Here is a 27,673-nt window from a genome sequence, read left to right as displayed (position 1 = left end):
AGGAAAGAAAAGTTTTGCAAACACCAGGAGCAGTAACAATGCGGTTACATGACAAGAATCTGCATAACTAATCTCATGCTAAATAGTTGGAAGTCAAATTTATGTATGAGATAGCCAAGCTGAAAGCTGTAGTGGATGGTGAGATACAGAGCCTGAAAGTCAGTTCAAAACTTTACGTGTTAACCTTTTGCTCATCAACGTATCTGTGAATTCAACACGGGGTAAGGTCAACACTTTAATGAAAGCAGCAGCATGATCTGTCCTTCTGCTTTCCCCTCCCCCTTCCTCTCTCCATAGACTTTAATAGGCAGCTGTAATATGATACCTCAGTGATCTGGAAGTCCACCTTGATTTCAGCACTAAGGATTTTAGCTGAATTTAGTGAATAATGAGTTCAGGAGGTAAAGGGTGGAAAAGAAGTGACTTATTTGTTGAATAAAAAAAAAAAAAGCATATTAAGATACATAACATGTTATCTTTAAACTTATCTTGAATTATGCATAGTTTGCAGAAAGAGCAAGACCAAGACCACAGCTCCAGTTGTGATCCACCCCATACAGTCAGGAGTGAAAGCTGTCAGTTTTTGCACCTATCATTTCAACTATAATTAGTCGAGGGTGGATTGCCACTAAAGTCAATATTCTAAGCTGAAAAACATGACCAAGATCTGTACATGAGGCTGTGATCCAACCTTAGGCACAATCATTGGTAACAAAGAGATAACTCATATGTTCTTGGCTATGTTATGGGCTCACCTGGTAAAGAGGGTTTTCTAAGCTGTAGGTCAGGGTTAACAACATGAACCAAAGGCAATGGCACAGTGGGCAGGACTTGCTGGCTATCACATGGATCAGTGAGGACCAGAACAGCAGGGTATGCTGGATAACGGGCAGAGAAGCAGAGCAGGAAACACAAAAAAACACATAGTGTACATATACACAGAGGCTAGAGGTGTATAGGCAGTCCTGGACCTATAGCAAATGCTCTCAGAAGTCAGATGGCCTTTGGCAAGGATATGTTTGAACAGACAAGTTGCTTGTGGAAAAGATAAGAATGGTTGCAGCAGTGTCTGTAGTGTGAACAGCACAGAAAAAAGTGTGTTAAACTTACAGCAGATGAAGGGCTAATCAGCAAAGAAATAATTAAGCACAGGCAGCAGTGAACAAACAAACTGAATACTTGTGTCACCAGGAGGTTTTTACAAACATCACCGACTGTCATGGCGGTGTCAGGATCTGTGGAGATTACAGATTCTGGCACTCTGCCTGCTAAGTTCTCTGATGTCTGTGATCAGCACAGGCTGATTCGGGTGTTGACCAACAGACTTGTAGTTCATAGGCAGGCTAGCAAGACAATCTCTGCTGGGCTGCTTGTTAGTCTCCTTTGATCACATGGTGTGAAGGAGCCAGTCACATTCACTCCCCTCCTATATATGCTGGCTGGTCACTTCACTTCCTTTAATGCCAGCTATAGCTTCTCTATACTGGTCTGGTAATGTGTTGTGATTCAGACTTACTTGTGATAGTAGTACTTTATTGCTGTGAATCATTGTAGAGTTAACCCTTGTTGTCCTTTTGTTGCTGCCTTACTTGTCTTGCTTTTCTCCTTAGTTTCTTACCGTTTCTTCCTGTGCGTTTGCAGTGTGTTCGAGTTTAGTTTTTTTCCCGTGTCTGTCTTTATCTGTGTTTCCATCACACTCATGCCCCTTCCTTCCTTGGGGGTGGGTGGGGGACTGTTTAGTTCTTGTCCGTAGAATAGTAAGGCACGTGACTCCGGCATCTCAACCATCAGGGGTATTCCAAAGGTTAGGGATAGCTTAGGGTCCCCTAGCGTGAGGGAAAGCATATGAGCCCCCTGTCCATTGCTATACTACAGTCACATGGTAACAACTTTTTTGTAGAGAGGAGACACACTGTTGCTGCAGAATTTGTAGTATGAACAGCACCAGAAAAGAATTTGTTATGCTCACTGCAGATGAATCAGCAGTTCTGAGCCAGGAAATAAATGCAGATGTAGAGAAACAAACAAGAGTTTGCTGCAGAAATGAATGCCAGCTTACAGAAATCGGATGGTGGAGTAAACTCCAAAGAACCAAATACAAAGCTTGCTGAATACTCAAACAGCACATGGCTATCTGAGTCATTCTTAAAGGAAAGGTGTCTTAAAAAAAAATATAACTGAAAAAATCTGAAGTATTAATGTTTTAATGTTTTGTTTAAATATTATTTGTTTTTAATTGAGCAAAATATAAAAAAAATAAAATGTTTGATATTTTCCACTGTTAAACACTAGGGGGAGCAGCTTCTGAAATCCTACAGAAATCCTACTGTAGAAAAAGCCTGGATTACAGCTGCAGTAAAGTGGGCAGAATCTGCTCTCCTGTGTGTGATGTCACCTCCCCCTCCCAACCTGGGTGTTTACAAAGGAACAGAGAATGAAATTCAGGATCACAGTGCGGAGCCATTTTGTTGGTGACCAGAAATGTCTAAAGTATCACCAAGGACAGCTGGAGTATCAACCAGGATAGGATTAGATACAGCAACTCAGCAGACAGTATCACACAGGATAGGATTAGATACACAGCTCAGCAGACAGTATCACACAGGATAGGATTAGATACAGCAACTCAGCAGACAGTATCACACAGGATAGGATTAGATACAGCAACTCAGCAGTCAGTATCACACAGGAGAGGATTAGATACACAGCTCAGCAGACAGTATCACAAATGATAGGATTAGATACACGGCTCAGCAGACAGTATCAACCAGGATAGGATTAGATACACGACTCAGCAAACAGTATCACACAGGAAAGGATTAGATACACAGCTCAGCAGACAGTATCACACAGGATAGGATTAGATACACGATTCAGCAGACAGTATCACACAGGATAGGATTAGATACACAGCTCAGCAGACAGTATCACACATGATAGGATTAGATACACGGCTCAGCAGACAGTATCACACATGATAGGATTAGATACACAGCCGTGCAGACAGTATCACACAGGATAAGATTAGATACACAGCTCTGCAGACAGTATCACACAGGATAGAATTAGATACACAGCCCTGCAGGCAGTATCACACAGGATAGGATTAGATACACAGCTCAGCAGACAGTATCACACAGGATAGGATTAGATACACAGCTGTGAAGACAGTATCACACAGGATAAAATTAGATACACAGCTCAGCAGACAGTATCACACAGGAGAGGATTAGATACACAGCCCTGCAGACAGTATCACACAGGAAAGGATTAGATACACAGCCCTGCAGACAGTATCACCGGTACACACACAGGCCGACAGGTGGAAGGGGGGGTTGAGCGGGGGGTGTTTTTGGAGACGGTAGCAGCGGCGGTACTCACATGCAGAGGCACACAAACACACACAGCAGTGGCGGCGGGGGGGGCAGAGCGGGGGCTGGGTTCATTGGAGACGGTAACGGCGGGGGGAGGGGTGGCGGCAGCAGTAGAGGGGGCAGAGCGGGGGGTGGTAGAGCGGATTGATGGGGTGTCATTGGAGACGGTAACGGCGGGGGGAGGGGCGGCAGCAGTAGCGGGGGGCTGGGTAGAGCGGAGGGAGGGGGTGTCATTGGAGACGGTAACGGCGGGGGGAGGGGAGGCAGCCCGTACTCACACATCCCGGCGGTTGACAGGGGTAAAGTGGAGAAAACAGCATACGCTGTGAGTCCACAATGATGGCGCCGATCTGCTCCCTCTGCTATGATCTGGACAGCCCAGGGGGTGCGTCCAGGTCACAGCAGACGCCTACTCTAACGTTACTAAATGGGGTGGATCCCGACAACCGTTCTCGATGCACAGGGGCTGCCATAAAGGAGTAACTGTCGTTACACACACAGCAAATCCAGCATGGCAGCCCTCAGTGCCTTCAGTAAAATTAGAATTAAATAAAAACTAAATAAGCAGTGATTTTAATTTTGTATTAAAAATACTTGATTTCATAATCATTATTTTTAATACAAAAATAAAAAACCGCGACACCTTTCCTTTAAAGGGGTTTTCCAGCCTTAGGCTACAAGACTGCATCACTCTATGTGACTGCAGACTTGTGAATCCTTACATCACATGCACTACACACTGTGGGGATTCTCCGGTTTACATTTTTATTGTGTGTCTCTTTGAATTTCTGGGTGTGTCAGTTGAATTCTGTAAGCTACGTGTTACAATTCTTTGTCATGATAATGCTGTTTTCCAGAAATGATGAGAAATTGCTAAGGAATCTCTTTCTGCAACACCCTACAGAATAAGCACACATCAGGAGGCGCTGGATTGAGCAAACTGTCTAGAGAACACAGAAAAGTCGAAGAAGAAGCTAAACATATTCCACCTTCAAATAAAAATACATTTGCAAAAAAACTGGTGCCATATAATCTGTTCTATTCAACTGATAATAAACATAAGGCTCCCTATCAGACATCTGGAACGTTAGCACACATGAGCGTGTGAATCTGGCTTTGACATTTCAGTCCAGAATAGACTGTACATTGAATAATTTTACAGGGTAAAGTATTGCTTTGTTGATTTGTCACAGAATTGACGTCTTGTCATTCATCTTTCTAACCATGTCAGGAATCAGCTCCTCTGCATACAAACAATAGCATAAAATCATTGAATATGCATTAGAAAAAGATGTGTGTTGCTGTATGCAGAGCCTGCTGGAAAAAGGATAAGAGCCACCATATGTCCATCCAGAGCGGATAATACACAGTGGGAAGAAGCTACATTATTGTAGATTTCCATACCATAATTTTAGCAGCACCGAGTAAGTGAAGATAACAGTAAAATTGTAAATTTATGTCATCTTCGAATATGAAACTGACAGTGACTGACCTGAGAGCATGAATGGGAGATTTATCAAGCCTCATTCCCCGTCACCATATCATGGCATCTTCCCAGTAACATTGACTGGTTCCTCAGTGAAATCTACAGTTTATATGCTGCATCCTTAACTTCTAAGACCGCTGCAGCCAATCTCTGTAATTAGCAGTGATGCCAATGTAGCTAGGACAACTGCTGAGCGCAGTGATTGGCTGCACCGGTCACATGTGCTGTGGTTGTGAACTCACAGCGGTGGAGAGCCAATACTGGAGCAAGGCAAGGTGAGTAACAAGGATTTTAGTATTTTTAGGTAATGTAAGCCAATGGGCTGAAGTGAGATGAGAGCAGAAAACCCTCTTTAAAAGAAATGTGTCCTTAACACTAGAAGTCCCAGAAATTTCAAGCTCCCCCCTGAAGTCCCGAAAGAGGGTCAAATGACCCTTAGTCCAAACTGTAATTAAGGCCATTACTGTCGCACCACAGGAGGTTGGAAAACAACAACCTCCTGTGGTGCGACAGTAATGGCCTTAATTACAGAACAAAAGACGGTGATTATATGATGTTAGCTAAAATCCTTCAGGTCATTCCACCCGTCTCTGGGTTCCAAAAGGTAGAAATGTTAAATGACCCCTCTCTGGGACTTCTAGTGTTAAAGAACAACCTACCATGTAAATCACGTTTTAAACTTTTTTTTTTTTTAATTTTAGGTGGTTCTTTTCATATTCAACCTAAAGTAAGATAATATCTGACCCCAGGTCTCTTTCACACATTCCCAGTGTTGCTGTATACTGGTCAGGTCTCTTTCACACGTTCCCAGTGTTGCTGTATACTGGTCAGGTCTCTTTCACACATTCCCAGTGTTGTTGTATACTGGTCAGGTCTCTTTCACACAATCCCAGTGTTGGTGTATACTGGACAGGTCTCTTTCACACATTCCCAGTGTTGGTGTATACTGGTCAGGTCTCTTTCACACATTCCCAGTGTTGGTGTATACTGGTCAGGTCTCTTTCACACATTCCCAGTGTTGTTGTATACTGGTCAGGTCTCTTTCACACAATCCCAGTGTTGGTGTATACTGGTCAGGTCTCTTTCACACGTTCCCAGTGTTGGTGTATACTGGTCAGGTCTCTTCTCGACATTCCAGTGTTAGTATATACTGGTCAGGTCTCTTTCACACAATCCCAGTGTTGGTGTATACTGGTCAGGTCTCTTTCACACATTCCCAGTGTGGGTGTATACTGGTCAGGTCTCTTTCACACATTCCCAGTGTTGGTGTATACTGGTCAGGTCTCTTTCACACGTTCCCTGGGTTGGTGTATACTGGTCAGGTCTCTTCTCCACGTTCCCAGTGTTGGTGTATACTGGTCAGGTCTCTTCTCTACGTTCCCAGCGTTGGTGTATACTGGTCAGGTCTCTTCTCCACGTTTCCAGCGTTGGTATATACTGGTCAGGTCTCTTCTCCACATTCCCAGTGTTGGTGTATACTGGTCAGGTCTCTTCTCCATGTTCCCAGTGTTGGTGTATACTGGTCAGGTCTCTTCTCCACGTTCCCAGTGTTTGTGTATACTGGTCAGGTCTCTTCTCTACGTTCCCAGGGTTGGTGTATACTGGTCAGGTCTCTTCTCCACGTTCCCAGTGTTGGTGTATACTGGTCAGGTCTCTTCTCCATGTTCCCAGTGTTGGTGTATACTGGTCAGGTCTCTTCTCCATGTTCCCAGTGTTGGTGTATACTGGTCAGGTCTCTTCTCTACGTTCCCAGGGTTGGTGTATACTGGTCAGGTCTCTTCTCCACGTTCCCAGTGTTGGTGTATACTGGTCAGGTCTCTTCTCCACGTTCCCAGCGTTGGTGTATACTGGTCAGGTCTCTTCTCCATGTTCCCAGTGTTGGTTTATACTGGTCAGGTCTCTTCTCCACATTCCCAGTGTTGGTGTATACTGGTCAGGTCTCTTCTCCATGTTCCCAGTGTTGGTGTATACTGGTCAGGTCTCTTCTCCACGTTCCCAGTGTTTGTGTATACTGGTCAGGTCTCTTCTCCATGTTCCCAGTGTTGGTGTATACTGGTCAGGTCTCTTCTCCATGTTCCCAGTGTTGGTGTATACTGGTCAGGTCTCTTTTACATGTTCCCAGTGTTGGTGTATACTGGTCAGGTCTCTTCTCCACATTCCAGTGTTGGTGTATACTGGTCAGGTCTCTTTCACACGTTCCCAGTGTTGGTGTATACTGGTCAGGTCTCTTTCACACGTTCCCAGTGTTGGTGTATACTGGTCAGGTCTCTTTCACACGTTCCCAGTGTTGGTGTATACTGGTCAGGTCTCTTCTCCACGTTCCCAGTGTTGGTGTATACTGGTCAGGTCTCTTTCACATGTTCCCAGTGTTGGTGTATACTGGTCAGGTCTCTTCTCCACATTCCCAGTGTTGGTGTATACTGGTCAGGTCTCTTCTCCATGTTCCCAGTGTTGGTGTATACTGGATAGGTCTCTTCTCCATGTTCCCAGTGTTGGTGTATACTGGTCAGGTCTCTTCTCCACGTTCCCAGTGTTGGTGTATACTGGTCAGGTCTCTTCTCCATGTTCCCAGTGTTGGTGTATACTGGATAGGTCTCTTCTCCATGTTCCCAGTGTTGGTGTATACTGGTCAGGTCTCTTCTCCATGTTCCCAGTGTTGGTGTATACTGGATAGGTCTCTTCTCCATGTTCCCAGTGTTGGTGTATACTGGTCAGGTCTCTTCTCCACATTCCCAGTGTTGGTGTATACTGGTCAGGTCTCTTCTCCATGTTCCCAGTGTTGGTGTATACTGGATAGGTCTCTTCTCCATGTTCCCAGTGTTGGTGTATACTGGATAGGTCTCTTCTCCACGTTCCCAGTGTTGGTGTATACTGGTCAGGTCTCTTCTCCATGTTCCCAGTGTTGGTGTATACTGGTCAGGTCTCTTCTCCATGTTCCCAGTGTTTGTGTATACTGGTCAGGTCTGTTCTCCATGTTCCCAGTGTTGGTGTATACTGGTCAGGTCTCTTCTCCATGTTCCCAGTGTTGGTCTATACTGGTCAGGTCTCTTTCACACATTCCCAGTGTTGGTGTATACTGGTCAGGTCTCTTCTCCACGTTCCCAGTGTTGGTGTATACTGGTCAGGTCTCTTTCACATGTTCCCAGTGTTGGTATATACTGGTCAGGTCTCTTCTCCACGTTCCCAGTGTTGGTGTATACTGATCAGGTCTCTTCTCCATGTTCCCAGTGTTTGTGTATACTGGTCAGGTCTCTTTCACATGTTCCCAGTGTTGGTGTATGTGAGGTAAATCCGGAGATATGACGATAAATCATGACATTCAAGTCATGTCAGGAAGCCCTCTCCTGGTGTCACTACCCCCTTCCCTTCACACAACTGGTTTAGCAACAAATCCATGGCCATGTCCTGTGATATGGAAATTAGGTGGCTTTAGGACAATGGATACAGGATGACTCCCTGCCGTCACCCTGTAGTAGGAGCTGCTAGCTAGTTAGCAAGGCTATGGAAATAGCCAGACAGAACGACTCCAGTAAAAAATGGTTCATATCTCGCAAGCCATATCTCCGATAAATATGGCAACCATAACAATGGTGTCTCCGCATGTGGACGATGCTGGCACACCCTTTTTATGGAAGTAGGACATTGGGAAACACACCAAACGTGATATCAGCCATATGGGAACTCGTAGACAGGTCATGAGTCCCCTCGTTCTGCAGCTAAATTCATAACTGTCACAATGAGAGCATTGGCGTCCGTCTACGACGCTCCCAGGCACAGTTATGGCCAAAATCCCCTTTTCTGGATAATTCTGATCCATGCAGGGGGAGTGGCAGTGCTTCCCCGTGAGGTCACTAAGGTAGGAGGAGACCTGGATTTGCCCAGGTTGATAACCCTGCTTCGGCCATTTTCCAGCGTTCTTCTGCTCGGGGGCCTGGTTGGGACAGACCTGTGAGAGAGTTCCTGGAAACCTGGTCTACAGCGCCCCCCTGTGGCCAGACGCACAAGGTAACTGATTGAATTGCATACCTGTTGTAAACCATGCTTTATCTGTAACTGTACTCTGACATATGTATATTCTGTAGATTCCCTATTGTATATATTGTAGTTTCTAGTGTGCTTTAGGCGATTAAATTATATAATTAATCTTGGGCTGTTCTGTTATCTCGATCTTGAATCCCACGTCTGTGTGTTCGGCTAATAGTTACCGTGAAGCGGTTGGTGGCAGCGAGTTGTGCCAAGGATTATTGTGGGGAGGCCAGTGAGATCCGGGAAGATATTATATATTCCGCCCGCGGAGGTCGGGGGAATATATACCCTACTCTCACCGGGGACCCTTCAATAATCGGCATAAGTAGTATAGCGGCCTCCTTGCTTATTGTCGGGCAATTCCATAATTGGCCTGACTATAAGAGGGGCGCTAGAGAGCGCGTCACGTGCTCTGTCTGTCGGTCGGGAGGTATAAAGTAGGGGTGACCCCCACTTGTTACCCCCCGATTGTGACGTACTGGTAGCCAGCGCGGGGGATTTCTGAGTGACCCCCCCGGTGGTTTGTGACATATTGGTGGCATAGCGGTGGGATCGAGATAATAGTGTGTGTGAGTGTGAGACCCATACTCCCAGACACTAAAGACTGCCTGCAGCAGCTGTGGCTGCTGGGGTCTTCAGACTAGCTCAACACTAGAGTGTCAGAGTGCAGATACTGTAAGGTGTGTGGAGGCATCAGGTGTCAGTTCTGTGTCAGTGACCAAAGTCTGCAACAATGGCTGATAGCACCAGGAGCAAAGCCAAAGGAATGGCCGATGCTCAGGCCAGAGACGATGAGGAGGTTGTCCACGAGCCCTCCAGGAGCTCGACGCCAGAAAACCGTTCTGCCGAGGACATTGCACAACCGGGCACTGCTGGACAAGATGAGGAGGAGCTCGCCCAAGGTTCCTCAACGAGCCAGATGCCAGCCCTCCGCTCTGCAATGGACAGTGAAGCACCAGGCTCCGCAGCGGGCCGCAGATCACCACGTGCCATTCCACCGAGCCTGGGAGGCTCGGATAGCCTTCTTCAAATGGCTATGGCCCTTCTCCAGGCTGGAGACCGGGATACCTACGAGATACTCATGGCAGAGCGCAGGGCAGAGCGGCAGGCAGCGCGTGAAGAGCGCCAGGCAGAGCGTGACTACCAGCTGCAGCTAGCTCAGCTCCGGCCCTCATCAGCCACACGTGACCTTCAAGACACCAAACTTCCAAAGGTCCGTGTTGAGGACTTCCCAGTGCTGGAGAAGGATGGAGACTTGGACTCTTTCTTGACTGCTTTTGAGCGGACTTGCTTGCAGCATCATCTGAACAAGGACCAGTGGGCCAAATACCTGACCCCCCGTTTAAGGGGTAAGGCCCTGGATATCCTTGGGGACTTGCCTGCTGAGGCGGATCAGGGCTACGACACCATCAAGCGGGCCCTGATCCAACAGTACAACCTCACCCCGGAGTCCTACCGCAAGAAGTTCCGGACGCTACAGAAGGGACCAAAGGACTCCTGGGCTGACCACCGGCGGGCACTTGCCCGAGCTGCCGACCACTGGACCCAAGGCCTGCAGCTTTCCACCGGACCGGAGATCCTGGACTTGTTCATCACGGAGCAACTCTTGTGGAACTGCCCTGAGGATCTCCGCCAGTTCATCCGAGACCAGAAGCCAAAGGGATCCACGGCTACAGCTGCCCTTGCCGATGACTACACCAACAACCGGGCCCCTGAGGCCAGGAGAGCGGCCACCAGCAGCACCTGGAGAGGGGGTAAGATGAATTCTGCGACTGCCCCACCTGCCCCTAGACTGCAGGGGGTGTCCCGCTCAACTCCCCTCTCCAGGCCCGTGGCGGAACCAAGACGGTGCCACCAGTGCAACCTACCTGGACACTTCAAGGCCATGTGCCCTCAGCGTCCCAAGGCCCCGGCTCCGTCCCCGTCCCAAGGGCCGCCCAAGGTGTATTGTGTGGGTGGGGGTGGTGGTAGGTCCCTGGACAGCTTCCAACCTGTCACCGTCGGCCAGTCTGTGACCATAGGACTGCGAGACAGCGCCTCGGAAGTGACTCTGGTGCGGCCTGAGATGGTGTCCCCCCAAGACTTGATCCCTGGAAAAACCCTCGCTGTCTCCGGGATTGGAGGCACTGACCCGGCGCTGCCTGTTGCTAACATTTATGTGGACTGGGGCGCAGGGCGAGGGGTGAGGGAGGTGGGGGTAACTGATCGGATCCCTGCAAACGTGCTACTTGGGACAGATTTGGGGCAAATAACCTCCCAGTTTGGCCCCGCCCCAAAGGCTGAACCTTCAGCCAGTGCTGACATGACTCCGGACAATGTTAATGTGTTATCTATGAATGATGTAAGGGAGGAGGGAGTGAACTCTGATATTTCTGCTTGCACAGACACCATAGACACACACGCAGCTGCAGCTGTGACAGGGGAGGGGGTCAGAGAAAGGTGTGACAATGCCTCTGCAAGTAACCAGCCTGTGAGCTGGGATCTGTTGCCCTCTGCAGGGATAAGCAGAGAGCAGGGTGCTGCAGGGGGAGGACCAGTGTGTGGGGTGGGGGCTACCACAGCAAATGTGGGGTCCCCAGAGATTTCACACCGGGGTTCTGTTGCTGCAGGAGGGGAACAGGCAGGTGAGATTGGGGCCGGTCCAGGAGCGGAAGTGCTCCCAGGTAAGATCTCGGTGCATGGTTCCCCCACAACCGGGGTGTCAGGAAGCCAGGTAGGTCTGCCTGAACCGGCGACTTGGTCAGGAACGGAGGAGGAGCAGGCACGACCCACGGTCGCAGCGGCTGTGGCCGCTGTCACCCGCAGTGGGAGTGCTGGAAGCCAAGGGGCCTCCCGGAGGTCCGATAGCTCTTCCCCTTCTGACCAAGTGGCAGCCGAGTCAGGTGGAGGCCAGGACACAGGTCCCGGGGTACTGACTGAAGATGTGACAGTCTCGTCGATTCTGGCCACATCTAGTCAGGAGTTTCAGGCAGCGTTAGAAGCTGACGACAGCCTGAAAGCTCTAAAGGAGCAGGCGGCACAGCCTCCCTCGGACTCGGACCCGGAGCGAGTGGTCTGGGACCAAGGACGGCTGTACCGGGCCACGGTCCAGCAGGGTTCACCGGAGGCGTGGCCCAGGGACCGACAGTTGGTGGTACCCTATCCGTTCCGGACGGAGTTGTTGCGGATCGCACATGAGATTCCGATGGCCGGACACCTAGGGATCGCTAAGACCAAGGCCAGGTTAAACCAGCATTTCTACTGGCCAAAAATGGGGGCCGATGTGGCTGCCTACTGCCGTTCGTGTGAAACCTGTCAGAGAGTGGGGAAGGCGGGGCCACACCCCAAAGCCCCACTAGTATCTCTGCCAATCATCGATGAGCCTTTCAGGAGGGTGGCTGTGGATCTGGTCGGCCCGCTGGCCATCCCCAGCAGCTCCGGGAAACGCTTCATACTGACGGTAGTTGACTATGCCACCCGGTACCCAGAAGCAGTGGCCTTGTCGTCCATTCGGGCTGACAAGGTGGCCACCGCATTGCTGGAGATTTTCTCCCGAGTGGGTTTTCCCCAGGAAATGCTCACCGACCGGGGGACCCAATTCATGTCCCAGCTGATGGAGACCCTCTGTAAGCAAGTCCAGGTGCGACATCTGGTGGCCAGCCCGTACCATCCACAGACTAATGGCCTGTGCGAGCGGTTCAATGGCACCTTAAAGCAGATGCTTAAGATGTTGGTCGACTCCCATGGGCGTGACTGGGAGCGGTATCTCCCACACCTGTTATTTGCTTACCGGGAGGTTCCACAGGCCTCAACAGGATTCTCACCGTTTGAGCTCCTGTACGGGCGACGTGTGCGGGGCCCCCTGGCTCTGGTGAAAGAGGCTTGGGAAGGGGATTTGGCCACCCCTGGAGTGTCGGTTATCGAGTGTGTCATGCGCTTCCGGGACAAAATGCAGGCCTTGACGCAACTGGTACACGACAATATGGCTCAAGCCCAGGCCGATCAGAAGCGTTGGTACGACCAGAACGCTTGTGAGAGGACCTACCAAGTGGGTCAAAAGGTGTGGGTACTGGTCCCCGTACCACAGGACAAGCTTCAGGCAGCCTGGGAAGGCCCATACCTCGTGTACCAGCAGCTCAACCCTGTGACGTACCTGGTCACCCTGGACCCCGCCCGTGGAAGGCGGAAGCCCTTCCATGTGAACATGATGAAGGCACATCATGAGCGGGAGGCATGTGCGCTCCCCGTGTGCAACCTGCCCGAGGAGGGAGAAGCGGAAACCCTCTTGGATATGCTAGCCCAGGTTAGGGCAGGCGGATCCATTGAGGATGTGGAGGTTGGCCACCAGCTCTTGGAGGACCAACGGTCCCAGCTGTGGGCCACCCTACACCCCTTCCGGGGGTTGTTTACCAACCAGCCCGGAAGGACTGACTTGGCTGTCCATCACGTGGACACTGGGGATCATCCCCCGATCCGGCGTTCAGCATATCGGGTCTCCCTGGAGGTGCAGCAACACATGCGCCAGGAGATTGACGAGATGCTGGAGCTGGGGGTGATCCAGGCATCCAACAGCGCTTGGGCCTCGCCTGTAGTCCTCGTCCCTAAGAAGGACCGAACCACTCGGTTCTGCGTGGACTACAGGGGGCTCAATGCTGTCACGGTCGCCGATGCGTACCCAATGCCACGCATCGATGACCTGCTCGATCAGTTGGCCGGGGCTCAGTACCTGACCATCATGGACCTGAGCCGGGGATATTGGCAGATCCCCCTGACTCGCAAGGCCAGGGAACGCTCTGCCTTTATTACCCCATTTGGACTGTACGAGTCCACGGTGATGCCATTCGGGATGAGGAATGCCCCTGCCACTTTCCAGCGGATGGTCAACACCCTGCTCAAGGGACTTGAAGGGTACGCGGCCGCGTACCTGGATGACATTGCCGTCTTCAGTCCCACCTGGGAGGACCACCTAGAGCATCTAGCACAGGTGCTCAGGCGGATCCACCGGGCAGGTTTGACCATCAAGCCGGGAAAGTGTCAGCTGGCCTTGAGCGAGGTCCAGTACCTCGGTCACCGGGTAGGTGGGGGAACGCTGAAGCCCGAGCCTGAGAAAGTGGGGGCCATCGCATCCTGGCCCACCCCCAGGACCAAGAAGCAGGTGATGTCCTTCTTGGGGACCGCTGGGTACTATAGGAGGTTTGTTCCATGCTATAGTAGCCTGGCAAAGCCCTTGACGGACCTCACCAAGAAGAAGCTGCCCTCTGCAGTCGATTGGACAGTGGACTGCGAGACAGCCTTCCGGGCCCTAAAGGACGCCCTGTCCAGCCCGCCCGTGCTACAGGCAGCCGACTTCACGCGGCCGTTTGTAGTACAGACCGACGCCAGTGACTTCGGCCTCGGTGCGGTGCTCAGCCAGGTGGACTCTGCGAGCCAAGAGCACCCAGTCTTGTACCTGAGCAGGAAGCTGTTACCAAGGGAAGTTGCCTATTCCACGATGGAGAAGGAGTGCCTGGCCATAGTGTGGGCCCTGCAGCGTCTGCAACCCTATCTATACGGGCGCCACTTCATCGTGGAGACGGGCCACAATCCCCTCAGCTGGTTGCACACCGTCTCTGGGACGAATGGGCGATTGTTGCGATGGAGCCTTGCGCTCCAGCAATACAACTTCACCATTCGCCACAAAAGGGGCCGTGACCACGGTAACGCAGACGGGCTGTCCCGACAAGGAGAGGTCGCGGACGGGCGCACGGGGGAACACCGGAGTGTGCTGCCCCCTAGCGCCCTCAAAAGGGGGGAGGTGTGAGGTAAATCCGGAGATATGACGATAAATCATGACATTCAAGTCATGTCAGGAAGCCCTCTCCTGGTGTCACTACCCCCTTCCCTTCACACAACTGGTTTAGCAACAAATCCATGGCCATGTCCTGTGATATGGAAATTAGGTGGCTTTAGGACAATGGATACAGGATGACTCCCTGCCGTCACCCTGTAGTAGGAGCTGCTAGCTAGTTAGCAAGGCTATGGAAATAGCCAGACAGAACGACTCCAGTAAAAAATGGTTCATATCTCGCAAGCCATATCTCCGATAAATATGGCAACCATAACAATGGTGTCTCCGCATGTGGACGATGCTGGCACACCCTTTTTATGGAAGTAGGACATTGGGAAACACACCAAACGTGATATCAGCCATATGGGAACTCGTAGACAGGTCATGAGTCCCCTCGTTCTGCAGCTAAATTCATAACTGTCACAATGAGAGCATTGGCGTCCGTCTACGACGCTCCCAGGCACAGTTATGGCCAAAATCCCCTTTTCTGGATAATTCTGATCCATGCAGGGGGAGTGGCAGTGCTTCCCCGTGAGGTCACTAAGGTAGGAGGAGACCTGGATTTGCCCAGGTTGATAACCCTGCTTCGGCCATTTTCCAGCGTTCTTCTGCTCGGGGGCCTGGTTGGGACAGACCTGTGAGAGAGTTCCTGGAAACCTGGTCTACAGCGCCCCCCTGTGGCCAGACGCACAAGGTAACTGATTGAATTGCATACCTGTTGTAAACCATGCTTTATCTGTAACTGTACTCTGACATATGTATATTCTGTAGATTCCCTATTGTATATATTGTAGTTTCTAGTGTGCTTTAGGCGATTAAATTATATAATTAATCTTGGGCTGTTCTGTTATCTCGATCTTGAATCCCACGTCTGTGTGTTCGGCTAATAGTTACCGTGAAGCGGTTGGTGGCAGCGAGTTGTGCCAAGGATTATTGTGGGGAGGCCAGTGAGATCCGGGAAGATATTATATATTCCGCCCGCGGAGGTCGGGGGAATATATACCCTACTCTCACCGGGGACCCTTCAATAATCGGCATAAGTAGTATAGCGGCCTCCTTGCTTATTGTCGGGCAATTCCATAATTGGCCTGACTATAAGAGGGGCGCTAGAGAGCGCGTCACGTGCTCTGTCTGTCGGTCGGGAGGTATAAAGTAGGGGTGACCCCCACTTGTTACCCCCCGATTGTGACGTACTGGTAGCCAGCGCGGGGGATTTCTGAGTGACCCCCCCGGTGGTTTGTGACAGTGTATACTGGTCAGGTCTCTTCTCCATGTTCCCAGTGTGGGTGTATACTGGTCAGGTCTCTTTCACACGTTCCCAGTGTTGGTATATACTGGTAAGGTCTCTTTCACATGTTCCCAGTGTTGGTGTATACTGGTCAGGTCTCTTCTCCACATTCCCAGTGTTGGTGTATACTGGTCAGGTCTCTTTCACACGTTCCCAGTGTTGGTATATACTGGTCAGGTCTCTTTTACATGTTCCCAGTGTTGGTGTATAGTGGTCAGGTCTCTTTCACACGTTCCCAGTGTTGGTATATACTGGTCAGGTCTCTTTCACATGTTCCCAGTGTTGGTGTATACTGGTCAGGTCTCTTCTCCACATTCCCAGTGCTGGTGTATACTGGTCAGGTCTCTTCTGCACGTTCCCAGTGTTGGTGTATACTGGTCAGGTCTCTTCTCCACATTCCCAGTGTTGGTGTATACTGGTCAGGTCTCTTCTCCACATTCCCAGTGTTGGTGTATACTGGTCAGGTCTCTTCTCCACATTCCCAGTGTTGGTGTATACTGGTCAGGTCTCTTCTCCACATTCCCAGTGTTGGTGTATACTGGTCAGGTCTCTTCTCTACGTTCCCAGTGTTGGTGTATACTGGTCAGGTCTCTTCTCCACATTCCCAGTGTTGGTGTATACTGGTCAGGTCTCTTCTCCACATTCCCAGTGTTGGTGTATACTGGTCAGGTCTCTTCTCCACATTCCCAGTGTTGGTGTATACTGGTCAGGTCTCTTTCACACGTTCCCAGTGTTGGTGTATACTGGTCAGCTCACTTGGGTATGTATACAGCTTTGTATTTTTCTCTATCTACAAGCATTTAATTGATTTGAGGTCTGGGGTCTGTGAGGACAATCCAGCTCCTCTACTTCATGGTCACTGAACCATTTCTTTTCCAGTCTCGCTGTATGCTTCGGGGCATTGTCCTGCTGGAACACCATGTCACCCTTTTCATACCCATAGTACTAGAGTGTATGAAGTGACTTGTGTTGTAGGATACTCACATATAGCTCAGAATTGGCACTACCATGGATCCTGGTCAAGTATCCTATGCCTTCGACTGTGAAACACTCCTGTATCATCAGTCTTCCTCCACTGAACTTGACAGTTCCTTCAATTTCTCCATCATTTAGCCCCTTTTCCTTTGTTTCTTCCAATCTCAGAGCCGTCTATTGACTTTCGTTTCACTGCTCCAAGTCACGTTTCCAATCTTCTACTGTCCACTTTTCATACTTTTTTGCAATCTCGAGCTGACGTTTCTTGTGATGATATTGAAGCCTAGGCTTCTTCACCTTTTTTCGGGCCACCATTCCAGATTTCTGTAACGTGCGTCGCATGGACATCTGTGATCTCACTATTATTAAGCACACGAGCCATCTCCACCGCAGTGTTTGTTGTGTCAGAACTGATAGACTTTGTGATGAGCGACTTGTTGACTCTGATATTTTGCCTGGACGTCACCTCTTGGCTTTTGAATGGATGGACGGACTTCATTTTGTATGCTTTCCACTGTCATAGCACTCACAAGATGCAGTTTGACTATTTTCTTGTCTGAGAGACCGCTATCGATGAGCTGGGTGATGTGGTTTCTCTTTTCTTGGGAAATCTTCATGGCGTGTCCTCGATTCGAACCAGTGACCTTTCACTTGGGAATCAACCTAATAACACAGTGAGCTATTAGGGAACGTGCAATACTGTTGAGTAACAGCACAATAGGCTCTTACCCAATAAAAAGAAGGGAATTTTGTTACTTACCGTAAATTCCTTTTCTTCTAGCTCCTATTGGGAGACCCAGACGATTGGGTGTATAGCTACTGCCTCCGGAGGCCACACAAAGCATTACACTAAAAAGTGTAAGGCCCCTCCCCTTCTGGCTATACACCCCCAGTGGGATCACTGGCTCACCAGTTTTAGTGCAAAAGCAAGGAGGAAAGCCAATAACTGGTTTAAACAAATTCACTCCGAAGTAACATCGGAGAACTGAAAACCATTCAACATGAACAACATGTGTACCCGAAAACAACCAAAAATCCCGAAGGACAACAGGGCGGGTGCTGGGTCTCCCAATAGGAGCTAGAAGAAAAGGAATTTACGGTAAGTAACAAAATTCCCTTCTTCTTCGGCGCTCCATTGGGAGACCCAGACGATTGGGACGTCCAAAAGCTGTCCCTGGGTGGGTAAAGAAATACCTCATGTTAGAGCTGCAAGACAGCCCTCCCCTACGGGGAGGCAACTGCCGCCTGCAGGACTCTTCTACCTAGGCTGGCGTCCGCCGAAGCATAGGTATGCACCTGATAATGTTTGGTGAAAGTGTGCAGACTCGACCAGGTAGCTGCCTGGCACACCTGTTGAGCCGTAGCCTGGTGCCGTAATGCCCAGGACGCACCCACGGCTCTGGTAGAATGGGCCTTCAGCCCTGATGAAACCGGAAGCCCAGTAGAACGGTAGGCTTCAAGGATTGGTTCCTTGATCCATTGAGCCAGGGTGGATGTTGCAGCCTGCGATCCCTTGCGCTGACCAGTGACAAGGACAAAGAGTGCATCCGAGCGGCGCAGGAGCGCCGTGCGGGAATGTAGATTCTGGGTGCTCTACACCAGATCCAACAATGCAAAGCCATTACATATCGATGAAATGGATAAAAGGAAGGTAAGGAGATATCCTGATTGTGATAAAAAGGGGATACCACCTTAGGGAGAAACTCTGGGATCGGACGCAGCACTACCTTATCTTGGTGAACACCAGGAAGGGAGCTCTGGATGACCGCGCTGCTAGTTCTGACACTCTCCGAAGAGACGTGACCGCTACCAGAAAGGCCACTTTCTGTGAAAGTCGAGAAAGTGAAAACAACCCTCAGAGGCTCGAAGGGCGGCTCCTAGAGAGCAATTAATACCCTGTGCAGATCCCATGGGTCTGACGGCCTCTTGTACGGAGGGACAATGTGATAATTCCCCTGCAGGAACGTGCGTACCTGAGGAAGTCGTACTAGGCGCTTCTGAAAGAATACCGACAGCGCTGCGACTTGTCCTTTAAGGGAGCCGAGCGACAAACCTTTTCCCAATCCAGATGCAGGAAGGGGGGGAAAAAGGAGACAATGCAAATGGCCAGGGAGACACTCCCTAAGCAGAGCACCAAGATAAGAATAACTTCCACGTCTTGTGGGAGATTTTGGCAGACGTCGGCTTCCTAGCCCGTCTCATGGTGGCAATGACGTCTTGAGATAATCCTGAAGACGCTAGGATCTCGGACTCGATGGCCACACAGTCCTGATCAGGGCCGTAGAATTCAGTGGAAAAAACGGCCCTTGGGACAGTAAGTCTGGCCGGTCTGAGAGTGCCCACGGTTGGCCGACCGTGAGATGCCACAGGTCCGGGACCACGACCTCCTCGGTCAGTCTGAGACGACGAGGATGGCACGGCGGCAAGCGGAGCTGAGCTTGCGTAGCACTCTGGGCAACAGTGCCAGAGTAGGAAACACATAGGGTAGCTGGAACTGCGACCAATCCTGAACTAGGGCGCCTGCCGCCAGAGCTCTTTGCTCGTGAGACCGCGCCATGAAAATCGGGACCTTGTTGTTGTGCCGAGACGCCATTAGGTCGACGTCCGGCATCCTCCAGCGGCTACAGATTTCCTGACACCATACTGGGTGCAGAGGCCATTCCCCTGCGTCCATGCCCAGGCGACTGAGGAAGTCTGCTTCCCAATTTTCTACGCCCGGGATGTGAACTGCGGATATGGTGGATGCTCTGTCCCCCACCCACATCAGAATCCGCCGGATTGCCTGGTAGGCTTGGCGATGCGTGTTCCGCCTTGGAGGGCGATGTCTGCCACCGCTGTGGAATTGTCCGACTGAATTCGGATCTGTTTTCCTTCCAGCCACTGCTGGAAGGCTTGCAGGGCAAGATGCACTGCCCAGATTTCCAGAACATTGATCTGAAGGATGGACTCCTCTGGAGAGAGTCCTTGACCGTCTGAGAAGGGAAACGTTCCTTTCTAGGGACGTCGACTCCCCAACCCATTGGCAAAGCATGTCCCATTGAAGTGGACGCAGTGAAACTGCGCGAAAGTGACTGCCTCTGCATGAGGCGTCTTAAGGGGTGTGACTGGCCTTGAAGGAGAGACTGCACCCCCGTCTGTAGTGAGCGCTGCTTGTCCAGCGGAAGCTTCACTATCGCTGAGGGAGTGTGAAACTCCATGCCCAGATATGTCAGCGATTGGGTCGGTGCCCGATGTAACCTTGAAAAGTTGATGATCCACCCGAAACTCTGGAGAGTCTCCAGCGCCACGTTCAGGCTGTGTCGGCATGCCTCTTGAGAGGGTGCCTTGACAAGTGGATCGTCCAGTAAGGATCACAGAGTGACCCTGAGAGTGCAGGACTGCTCCCACTGCTGCCCTGAACGTGGTGAAAACCCGTAGGGCTGTCGCCAGACCGAAGGGCAGGGCTACGCACTGAAGATGCTCGTCTTCAATAACGAAACGTAGCAAACGCTGGTGCTCTGGAGCAATCGGCACGAGGGGATAAGCATCCTGATGTCTATTGATGCTAGGAAAATCTCCTTGAGACATTGAGGCAATGACGGAGCGGAGGGTTACATCCGGAACCGCCTGGCCTTCACGTGCTTGGTGAGCAGTTTTAGGTCCAGAACGGAACGGAAAAAGCCACCCTTTTTTGGCACCCCAATAAGATTGGAGGAAAAAACCGTGTCTTGTTCCTGAAGAGGAACAGGGATTACCACTCCTTCTGCCTGCAGAAGAGCATCGGCTCGGTGGGGGGGGTGGGGGGGTGGGGGGGGGAAGCTGAAGAATCGAGCCGGAGGACGAGAACAGAGCTCTATCCTGTACACGTGAGACACAATGTCTCTCACCCACCGGTCTGTGACCTGTGGCAGCTAAATGTACCCAGAAGCGGGAGATTCTGCCACCAACCGCGGATGCGGGGAGAGAGAGCTGAAATACATGAGGAGATCGCCTTGGCAGCGGTTCCTCCTGCTGCCTTCCTTGGGCGTGAATGAGCCCGGCCGGAATCTGAGCCCCTCTGAGCCTTTTGAGCCCTTTTAGACGAGTACAATTGGGACTTGCCCGAGCCTGGGAAGGACCAACCTCGACTGTCCCCCTAGGACAGCATTACTAGGGTAAGTCGCAATGCAGACATTGCGAGGTTAAGGACACCACCTGCGGCACAGATGTACATGTGCTCAAGACCAGCTGCGCAAGACCAGCTGAAATAGGTTAGGGTGCCCATACGGCTGCGAATGCCGGAGCAACCGACACGCTGATAGCTTCACAGACAGATTTCAACCCGAGGTCTATCTGTCTGTTAATGGCATCTTTAAGTGAATTCCCATCTCCCCTGCAACTATGGATCTAGCCGCAAGCCTGGAGATTGGGGGATCCACCTTTGGACCCTGGGTCCAGGGCTGTACCACATCAGGGTAAAGGGATAACGTGCATCCTTAATACGTTTGGAGAAAACGTTTATCTGGTAAGCGTGGTGTTTCTGAACTGCGTCTCTGAAGTCAGCGTGGTCAGAAAAAGTACTCAATCTACGCATGAGTACTGAAAAAGGATTTCTCCTGCTGTGAAGCTGACTCCTCCACTGGGGGAGCTGAGGGAGAAATATGCAACATTCCATTGATGGACGCTATAAGATCATTCACTATGGCGTCACCATCCGGTGTATCCGGATTGAAAGCGGTGTCAGGACCAAAGCCCTGATCAGCTACGTCTGCCTCATCATACAGAGAGTCGTCCTGCTGGGACCTTGACCAGTGATGAAGCCGAGTGTCGTACCCAGCGAGCTAGCTTAGGCTGTCTGGGACTGCCGTCCGTGTCAGAGCCTTCACCCTGGAATGCCTGGGACCCCCCCGGAGTACTGAGTACGTTCCAAATGAGGGTGGCCAGGGAGCATTAATCAAGATTGCCCATGGCCTGTCTGGAGTGCAAAGTCTCCATCCCATGACAATCTCCGTCCCTGTCCCTGGACAGGGTTCACAGGTGGTTTCTTTGGCCACTTCTAGTAGAGACCCCGGCTGACCAAGTGCTACAGGGGAGCATTGCCCACAATGGGGGTCAGTGAAACCTGCCGGTGGAACAGTATCTGCAGGAAAAGCAGCATAGAAAGCCTGTGTTGCTTTTTTGCTGCTGTATTCTAGTCATCTATGCAATGTACAACATACAAGCATAAACACTTCAGCACATGCAATACAAGCAGCATAGAAAGCCTGTGCCTTGGCACCCTTGCTTTTTTGCTGCTGTTGTCCAGCCATCTAGGAGAATATAGCCCAGAGTAGCGACCGTACAGTGCAATGTATAGCATACAAGCATATATACAAATGAACACTTCAGCACATGCAGTGCAAGCAGCCTATAAAGCCTGTGCCTTGGCACCCATGCTTTTTTGCTGCAGTTGTCCAGCCCTCTAGGAGAATATAGCCAAGAATAGCGACCGTACAGTGCAGTGTATAGCATACAAGCATAAGTACAAATGAACACTTCAGCCATGCAATACAAGCAGCCTAGAAAACCTGTGCCTTAGCACCCTTGCGTTTTTGCTGCTGTTATCTCGCCATCTAGAAGGGCATATAGCCAAAGATAGCGACCTACAGTGCAGTGTATAGCATACAGGCATAAAATACAAATGGACACTTCGGTAGTTAGTGGGGTCAGCACTTCAGGTGCTGCTTACCGCCCGCCTATAACGCGGGTGTGTGGTCGCCAGAGCCCTGTGTTGGTTGCCCAGAGCATGTCTCCGTTCCCCAGCTCGGACGGCGTGCAGGAATGGCTGCCGGCGTCCTTCTCCAGCTCGTGTGACGAGGGGCGGGCCGTGGGCGTGCCCCAGACAAGAGCGGGAAACTGGCGTCCCACTGTGTCCAGTGAAGGGGGCTGGAGAATGCAAAGCAGACTCCAGCCCTCGGCGCTGACTGTCTGTACAGCGTCCCGCCTCGCCCCTGACTGGCAGGGCTGGAGGCGGGAACGAACCGAAAACTAGGCCGCAAAGCCGGGGACTCGAGTAATAAGCGCGGCCGTCCATGTGCACGGCCAGCGCGGAAGTCCCCGGCGCACCACAAGTCCCAGCCGCGCCACAGTGTAAAAAACACCCAGCAACGGCCGGCGCGGCAGTTCCCAATACATAAAGTCACTCAGCAAAGCTGTAGTGACTAATAGCACGAGCGCTCTGCGCTGTTGCCCCCGGCGCACTAACACTCCCAGCAATGCTGGTGTGTGTGTGCGCGCTTGCCCGGGGACACAGAGTACCTTAATGTAGCAGGGCCTGTCCCTGACGATACTCAGCTCCATATCCAGCAGGTTCTCTGGGTCTGTGGATGGAGCCCGGTCTCAGTGCCTGGAGACCTGTAAGATCCCACTTCACCCAGAGCCCTGAGGGGGGATGGGGAAGGAAAACAGCATGTGGGCTCCAGCCTCCGTACCCGCAATGGGTACCTCAACCTTACAAACCGCAAGTGGGGTGAGAAGGGAGCATGCTGGGGACCCCATATGGGCCCACTTTTCTTCCATCCGACATAGTCAGCAGCTGCTGCTGACTAAACAGTGGAGCTATGCGTGGATGTCTGACCTCCTTCGCACAAAGCAGAAAACTGGTGAGCCAGTGATCCCACTGGGGGTGTATAGCCAGAAGGGGAGGGGCCTTACACTTTTTAGTGTAATGCTTTGTGTGGCCTCCGGAGGCAGTAGCTATACACCCAATCGTCTGGGTCTCCCAATGGAGCGCCGAAGAAAAAAGGGGAAAGAGAGAGCGGGCCTCTCGCCTTGTGTGGTTGTATGGCACATAAGCAGTTTAGAAGCATTAGAAGCAAAAACAGCTACAGCAAGACCCATGAGTTTTAAGGCTGGAGGTAACAAATGGAAGCCGGTAGAAGCGTGGAACAATCTGTGCTTCTGTGGATAAACTGAAGATCCTGTAAGAAACAGCAGAGTGCTGCTTGTTACAAGAAATGATCATTTCTCCCGGTCTGAGCGGTGCTGCTCTGATCGGGAGAAATGAATGAGCAATTAGACAGCTGATCGTTAGAGCCACCTGGGGGGACTATTAAAGTAAAAAAAGGTTTTAAAAATTAAAAAAAAACAAAAACAAAAAACAACAGTTCAAATCACCCCCCATTGAAAATTAAAGGGTTAAATAAAAAATACACACACATTTGGTTTTGCCGTGTTCAAAAACACCCGATCTATCAAAATATAAAATCAATTAATGTGATCGGTAAACGGCAAAATATCCAAATGCCAAAATTACGTTTTTTGGTTGCCTCTAATTTTGCACAAAATGCAATAACTGGCGATCAAAATATAGCATCTGCGCAAAAATGGTACAGGTAAAACATCAGCTCAAAACGCAAAACATAAGCTGTCATTGAGCCATAGAGCCCGAAAAATGAGAACGCAACAAGTCACGAAAAATGGCGAAAAACGTACACCACTTTTTTCAACAAACTTTGATTTTGTTTTAACCCCTTAGATAAAAGTAAACCTATGAATATTTGGTGTCTATGAACTTGCACCGTCCTGAGGCATCACAGCAACACATCAGTTTTACCATAAAGTGAACACTGTGAATAAAATATCTCAAAAATAATAGTGAAATTACACTTTTTTTTTGCAATTTTTCCGCATTTGGAATTTTTTGGCCGTTTTCCAGTACACTATATGGTAAAACTCATGGTTTTATTGAAAAGTACAGCTCGTTCGCAAGAAACGAGTCCTCACATGGCCATATTGACAAAGAAATAAAAAAGTTACGTCTCTCAGAAGAAGAGTGGTGAAAAAAAACGGAAAGCGCAAAATCGGCCAGTTGTGAAGAGGTTAAGTGTTTTGGTGTGAAACCCCACTCTTTCATCAGAACAGGCAGCTTTTGAGTTAGCATGAGTGCACACTAAAAAATTGACTCTTCTTAAGAAAAATCCGCACTCTCTGGTAGACTACCGCCCCTGCGACAAAAACCGCACCCGCATTTTTGCTGCGGTTTGGTCTCTGTCGTTTTTTACCATTAGCTATGGCAAAAACCGCAGGTACCTGCAGAAAAGAAGTGACAGGCTCATTCTTTTTGCTGCAGAAATTCTGCAGCAAAACCTATAGGGGAAAATAACGTAGTGTGCGCACATCATTTTTTTTTACCATAGGTTTTGCTGGGGAATGACTGCAGAAAGGTTATTAACATTTTCTGCAGCAATTCATGCAGCAAAACCGCAGCAAAAACCGCAGGAAACACCGCAGCGTGCGCACAGGGCCTACGTTGGAGTGTTTAACTTCTTACCAGCAGATACTTTTTTGCTCCTGATTAAAGTTCTAAAACAATACTCTTTCAGGACGACTAAAAATAGTAACAAAAAAAAATTCTCATTCTATACATATATGATTTATCCATCTCATATAATAAATGTGCATAATACTGATTCATATAACCTGTGTGTAGGCGGTAGCCTTGGTTAATTGAAGTAACTACGGTACATAAAAGGATGCTACTGACAGGGAAAACTTGAAGCAAATACTTGAAAGTATATTATTGTGGAAAAGTATCTATATATACACCAACTGTACTCCCACCTCACACACTGAGGACACAGTACAGACTTTTATACAGTCTTTTTTAGTCACAGAGATACATTGTCAAATCTGAAAATAACATGTTCTTGATACTTTAGCATACACACCTAAATTTAAAGAGAACCAAAACAATAAAACAAACACAAGACATACACATGAAGAGGTAATCTCAAATTCCCTCCCAGGAACCAGATTTCACCTGCAAACATGAAGACACAATTATATCCCAGAGTAATTAAATGTGTCTGTGACTTAAGGCCCCGTTACACGCAGCGACGTATCTAACGTTATATCGCCGGGGTCACTGATTCCGTGACGCACATCCGGCATCGTTAGCGACGTCGTTGCGCGTGACACCAGCGAGCGTCTGTTAACGATGGAAAATACTCACCAAATCGTCCATCGTTGACACGTCATTCATTTTCAAAAAATTGTTGATTGTGGAGGACGCAGGTTGTTCATCGTTCCCGAGGCAGCACACATCGCTGCATGTGACACCCCGGGAACGACGAACTACAGCTTACCCGCGGCCGCCGGCAATGAGGAAGGAAGGAGGTGGGTGGGGTGTTATGGCCGCTCATCTCCAACCCACCGCTTCTATTGGGCGGCCGCTTAGTGACGCCGCTGTGACGCTGCTTGAACCGCCCCCTGAAAAGGAAGTTGTTCGTCGGCAACAGCGACATCGCTAGGCAGGTAAGTCCGTGTGACGGCTCCTAACGATATTGTGCGCCACGGGCAGCAATTTGCCCGTGACGCACAAACAACGGGGGCGGGTGCTTTCACCTGCGTGTAAAGCCCTCTTTAATCCATAACAATTGCCTGCATAGTAATCCTACAGAAATGTGGTACACTGACTATTAAAGGGAATTAACTATTATTTAAATCAAGTTTTTATGTCATTATTGTTTTCATTTCATTTTTGGTAATTTTTAAAAATGTTCCATGCTATTATCCCGAAATGTATATACACCACTCACGAAAAGTTAGGGATATTTGGCTTTTGGGTGAAATTTATGGAAAATGTAAAAATGTCATGCTACAGTGAAAGTCGGGCATTTAAATAGAAGCATGCAATGGTGATTTCCTCATCTCAAACAAAAGCTAACACCAGCGCTGGGTATACACCTCCACCCCCCGAAAAATGTCAGTGCCTCAATAACTTGTCGTGAGGCCTTCAGCATCCATTACAGCTGACAACGACGCCACCTGCTGGTCACCAGTGTAGTTATTGTCAGCGGAGGTCGGCATCCCATTCATTTTGAAGGGCGGCTCTAAGGTCATTGAGGTTCTGAGGTACAGAGTTACGGCCTCTACATGGTGACTCAGCTGATCCCCTAGATTTTCTATGGCATTCAGGTCTGGAGAAAGTGCAGCCGCTCACCAGTCTCCAGCAGCCGTTCCCTAATGATGTGACCTCGATGGGCTAAAGCATTGTCCTCCATGAAAATTAAATTAATCCAGTGTTGATCATGCAGAGGCACAATGACTGGATTAATGATGTTATTCCAGTAGTGGGGCTGTCACTGTACCATCACACAGTGTAGGGCCGTTCTGTACTAAAAAGACACACAGGCCCACAATGTAACACCTTAACCACCACCAATGGCTCGTCTGGTGACAACAGCGGCTGATGAATAGCGCTCTCCTGGACGTCTCCAACATTGTTGGCGGCCATCATTTCTGCTCAGCGTGAATCGACTTTCATCAGTGACCAGCCCTGAGGCCACTGGTCCCTCGTCCAGAGTAGATGATGCCTGTGTCTGGAGGTGTGCTCTGGTACTCTTGCACGTCATCTAGCACGCAGACGTAAAGTGTTTCAAATTGACTAACATGACACTTGGATGCCTCTCACTTCCCTTAAATGTGTCTGCAGTTGTGTGGCATTCAACATCTGGTCCCGAAGGGCAATGTTCACAATGAAGTGGTCATCAGTGTGGGATGTGGCCAAAGGACGTCCACTCCTTTGCTTTTCTGTGACTCTTCCAGTCTCTCTGTATTTCTGTTGCAAACTCTAAGCTCAGTGGCCACTTCTGTGTGAGAACGTCCTGCATGAAGCCTTGCAATGGCGCGGTGCTGCTGATCAATTGTTAGATGTCTAATGGAACGCATCATTTATTGGGCAATTCATGGATCAAACACCGGTTGTGGATTTTGCTATT

At 49.9% G+C, this 27,673-nt stretch overlaps 1 long non-coding RNA gene across 1 annotated transcript in view; it reads right to left on the bottom strand.

Moving 5' to 3' along the window:
* Window positions 1-812: 812 nt before the first annotated feature.
* Window positions 813-27,673, bottom strand: part of LOC142256361 (uncharacterized) — a 243,463-nt gene continuing 216,602 nt past the window's right edge. Inside the window, exons 5-6 of the long non-coding RNA XR_012727519.1 lie at window positions 1,619-1,826; window positions 813-878 (exon numbers count right to left, since the gene is read on the bottom strand). This is a non-coding gene — a long non-coding RNA (uncharacterized LOC142256361). The remainder of the gene's footprint in view (window positions 879-1,618; window positions 1,827-27,673) is intronic.

The sequence above is a fragment of the Anomaloglossus baeobatrachus genome, chromosome 11 (assembly GCF_048569485.1).
Source record: "Anomaloglossus baeobatrachus isolate aAnoBae1 chromosome 11, aAnoBae1.hap1, whole genome shotgun sequence".
Taxonomy (NCBI): domain Eukaryota; kingdom Metazoa; phylum Chordata; class Amphibia; order Anura; family Aromobatidae; genus Anomaloglossus; species Anomaloglossus baeobatrachus.
Note: the sequence above shows the minus strand (reverse complement) of the source record. Positions and strands in the feature narration are given on the sequence as shown.